Source organism: Manis javanica, chromosome 9, assembly GCF_040802235.1.
Source record: "Manis javanica isolate MJ-LG chromosome 9, MJ_LKY, whole genome shotgun sequence".
Classification (NCBI taxonomy): domain Eukaryota; kingdom Metazoa; phylum Chordata; class Mammalia; order Pholidota; family Manidae; genus Manis; species Manis javanica.
Genome location: NC_133164.1, coordinates 72,268,753 through 72,273,713, shown reverse-complemented (window position 1 = coordinate 72,273,713; position 4,961 = coordinate 72,268,753).

Genomic DNA, 4,961 nt, shown 5'->3' with positions numbered 1-4,961 from the left:
AAGCACATTTAAAAGAGCCCATGTAATCAATTGCTCTTCTTTCTGCACTTATGCAAATAATTAAGCCAAGTGTTAACTATTTTCTTGACCTGGTTGCTTCTAATAAAAATGAGGGTGATTTTAGAAAAAAGTATTGTTTCAATAATCCAGTCTTTTCTATACTACATTCTAATACCAGTCATTGAGATGTAAACTCAATCCAGAATTTTAGTTTCCCCATAATACCTGGCTATGATTCTCAATTAGACTCTTCATATTTCTAGTTCTCATATTCAGCCATGAATTCTTAATCTCATCAAGTTTGTCCTTCCAGAATAGAAGTGCCAACCTTCCGAAGCCCTCTCAACTGACCAGTAATAAAAACCTAGCTGCACCCTTTACTGTGCCCCTTCTCAGCATGAAGCAGCCAGAGGTGTCATCTTCCCTTTTCCCTGGCAGCAGCTAAAGCCTCTGTGTATAGAAGAGAAAATGAGACAGGGATCATGAGCTTAGGGAGTGTAGCGTAGAAGCCTCTAGAAAAGGTAAGGCAAGATATTTGCAGTCAGAGCAATGTAACTACATGCTACGAAACCTCCCCACAACACCCCTTGTCAGCCAGAAGTAGCCAGATCAAGTCATTGCCTATTGTGACCAAAGGCTGAAATATAAGGTTGAAGGCACTGGAGTGAGGGGTGAGCACGTCAGACACTGATGACGTGCCAAAATCCCCAGCTGCTGCCCCCACCCAACCTGAAACATGTGCCTTAGGCTAGCCAATCCTTGCGCCGCTGTAAATTTAAGCTCTGCCACCCCCTACCTTCTTTAAAAACTCGCTGCCTGTCTATTTTCATGTGACTTCCCCGGTGTGTGATAGCCAGACCGCAGAACCTCACCCGGGGGCATTCGTATAAATTACCTGGCCCTTTGTTGTCTCTCTTTGCCTGCTTATTTCAGCTAGAATTTATCTTACAGACACAAGTTTTACAGCTTACACCAAAGCTCACTCAGAATTGTACATAGGCAAATTTTAAATGCAAAATTATAAGTTCTAGATAAAAAATGAAAACCTACACAATCTTGTATTTGCTGATAACTGTTAAGATCCTACACCAAAAGCATGTTCACAGAAGAAAAATAATTTCTTGGCTTTATAAAATTAAAATTTTCTAATATGAAAGACCTTGTTCAGAGAACCCAGAGACAAGACACAAACTGGGAGAAAATATCTGCAAAGTATATATTTGATAAAGGATTTGGGAAATCAGGAGACACAGCACTGCACACCTAGGAGAACTGCCAAGCTCCAGAAACATGACAACACCGACCTCTGTGGGGCGAGGAGCACTGGGAGCCTCCTCCACTGCATGGACAGTCCCTCGGAAGAGAGTTTGCCAGTTTCTTTCAACACAAGTCTCACGTTAGGATCCAAGAATCATGCCTCCAGTATTTAGACAACTGCTTTGAGAAAACCACCATGCAATTATACACAGTAGCTCTATTCATAATGGCTAAACACTTGAAATAAGTAGATAATAAATTCAGAATGAATAGGTAAATTGTGGTACATTCATGTGAAAGGGACCAGAATATGCCACCCTAAAATATGCCTCTTGGGCATAGGATTATTTGGGGCTGATTAATTTTAAAAAACAGCAGACACAGAGGAATCACTAAAAAGTGACTACAAGTTGCCCTTTTGTGAGAGAAGTCTACATTAATAAAGGACATCTCCATTTGTACAGTGTCTCCCTCTCTGTACCAAGAATACAAGGATGAATAAATCCCTAGAAATTCATGCCAACAGAGGAGGCCTGAGGCCTGGACTTAAGCCCTTATTTACTGTGCTTTGCCTGATAACTTCCCTCAACTGGCTCTCTGCCTGGAAAACTTCCTTTTGTTTTTACCTGAAGATCCTATTTAAGGTGATGGCCTGGGCCATTTCCTGGAGTTCACTAGTTTTCCTGGGAATCCCCCGTGTATACAGCCAGTATTCATGTTATCAAAATTCTAGACTTTTTTCCTACCTTTGATGCTGGGGTTCTTGTTCACGAAGCTGAAGAATGAGCTTCACAAACACTCAAGGTTTGGAGAGTAAGGTATAGGCTTTTATTTAGAAATAAAGTGAGGGAATAGAACTCCTGGCTCATGCCAGGAGGGGACAAGAGAGCCTGTAGTGGTGCATTGTCAAGTTGGTTTTATAGGCAGCTGAGGATTTTGCGAGAACATAAAAAAACTTAGGGGTGTGGACTTGCATCACCTGCCCTGTCCTCAAGGTGGGCTGGGTCATACTCTGATTGCTAGGGCTGACAGCAGAGTCATGGGTTGTGATGATACCCTTGTAGAACACTCAAACATTCCAGGCCAAGTTGCTCCTGGCATTTTGACCTTTAACTGATCTCACTGAAGATGTCTATATCTTTACCCTAGAGAATTAGTGTGACCTTGACTTTGTATAATGCTTAACACAGACTTTCAATAGGAACTTCTTTGCCCATTGTTACATTGATCTTACTGTAAATATTCCACCCTGCTTCCCCCCCCCCCACAGGCCATCACCCTACTCTGACTACACCTGCCATCCCTGTCTCACTATTAATCTCTCTTTTATTATGGAGGGTCTCAGCCAAGAACCTGGAAAAGTAAAGGAAAAATTATTTTTCCTCCCCTACACATACAATGCAGTACTATTCAGCCATAGAAAGAAATGAATCACCAACCCATCCAGACACAGATGAATCTTACATATGTTTAAAATACAAAAACCAAATGTAAATTTAAATTTCAAATTAGTTTTATTTAAAAGAGTCATAAACTGGGAAGAACCCTATCTAGCATGTAGAGGGGCAATCCACTGAGCTGCAGGAAAGGACAAGTTTATAAAGGCAGGGAGGGGAAACACAAAAGCAAAGAATGCATTGTTTTAGGCAAGGTCACCCTCCTACAGGGAATAGAAGGGGTCTGTCAGCAGATTTCCTCCTAGTGCTGACCAGGAAACTCCAATATGGCTGGTTAAAGGTTATACTTTGCAATTGAGGAGGGACTGGGGGCCTGGCAAAACTGCAGTTAGGTTAGGCATTAAGTCTTGGTTCCCTGACATGGAGACTTAGCATAAGTGACTTCATTTTGCTCCTGTGACTTTAGAAGCCGGGCTTCTCCTGTTGGAGTGGGAAGTTACAGATAAACAAAAGGAGAGAAGGTGACAATATCCATGTGATACTGGATGAGGCTGGAGACATCTATATAAACTCATCCTTAGCTAAAGACAGTTCCACATAGAAATCTTTATAATTAGGTATGTATGCATAGATTGGAACTGGTGCATATATTTTCTTCCATTGTCCACTGAGCACATTTAGCTGCAACATGTAAATTTTTAATACCATTCCCTAAGGTGGCAGGGCTGTCTGAATAAATGGCTAACACCAGGACTGAAACAGTAAATAAAGAAGCCAGGACAATAATGAAGTATCACAAAATAGGGAAGTACCCCCCTCCAAATAAAGGCTGAAAAAGACTGAATATGTCAAAGGGGAACAGGAGCCGACGGACGTAGTTCTCCAGAGCCACAGCAACCATGACCGGAGCAACCAGATGCTAGTGCTGGACTGTCACCAAAAGCCTAAAACAGTGATCCAGACATTCACACTGGTAAAAATAAGTTATTAAGTGATTTTTATGCATGGGGTTGAACTGAGATATACTGCAGAAGAATTCTGAATAATTGATGTTGACACTCAGACATCCATCGTGGAGGTGTGGCCAACTCCCCTCTTCAGAGGAGGTCTTCCTCCTCAAGAAGACACACAGGATGGACATGGGGGAAAGTACCTTCCCAGTGGGGAGACCCGATGAACACAACCTAAACCAGTGGCCACAGATAATGTGAGCAGCAATAAGATGCCTTGAGAGCATGTTTAGAAATAAGCTGCATCAAACTGGAAGCCTAGAGGAACTGGGTGATTTCCTAGTAAAAAAAAAAACACACACTAACAGAATGAGCCCTAAAACAAGGAAAATACAAGCACAACATGCAGGGACCTCTTCCCTAACTTCTCCTCTCACTGTGCTGGGGATTCTCTACCCCAGAACAGAGAAGGAACAGGGACAGAGCTGTTTGCAGCCCCTCAGATCTGACCCCATGTACTCCTCAACCCCCGCCCCCCAGCCATGCCCCACCGAGGGAAGACGCCAGGCAGAGGGAGTCTCAGGAATTATTGATAATGATGTGTCAGCTGGGACTTTTCTGGTTGCAGGGGATCAGACACACTTAGAGAAGTAAAATAAACTAATTACTTTATAAATGATAGAAATAAGTTAGTGACTGCAAGAGGCAATTTTAAGATGGTGCCTGAGCCTGCCAGATACAGGGGCACTCCCAGTAGGGCATGGTCGGTCTCCATCCCTCCGACCTGAGTGCCTGTGGGGTGGCCCCACTCATGGGCACCCTCTCTCGCTGCATCTGGGGCCTCCAGCAGCTCCAGGTGGACACCCACTCACCGACCATTCTAAGGCAGTGTTTCTCCTTCCCTCAGGTTCCATGAAAAGTCATGTCGTTCAATGCCCTTGGCCTGGCTCCAGTTGCATTTGCATCCTTGACCCCATCAGAACACCCAGAGGATGGAACGCGGGGTTGGCTGGGCTGGGATCACACACCCATCTTCAAGGTGGGTGGAACATAGGGTCTGCCTTCTGGAGCTGATTGGAATGGAGGCAGGTGACTGAAAGGAAAGCTGAGGCGCAGATTTGGACATGAGAACAGGTGCCGGGCAGGGAAAGCAGCACACTCCACATCACTGCTGGCCCGGTGCACAGCAGTGAGTCCAAAGCCCAAGGAAGGAGGGAGCTCACGTAGGGTCGGGGGTGGCATCTGCCCATCTGCTGCACCTGGGGCCCTGCCATGGCCACAAGAAGCTAATCCACTGACAGAAAAAGCAGTATTAATGCTGGTGGTAAATGTAACAGGCATCTCCCTGCCCTCTGGG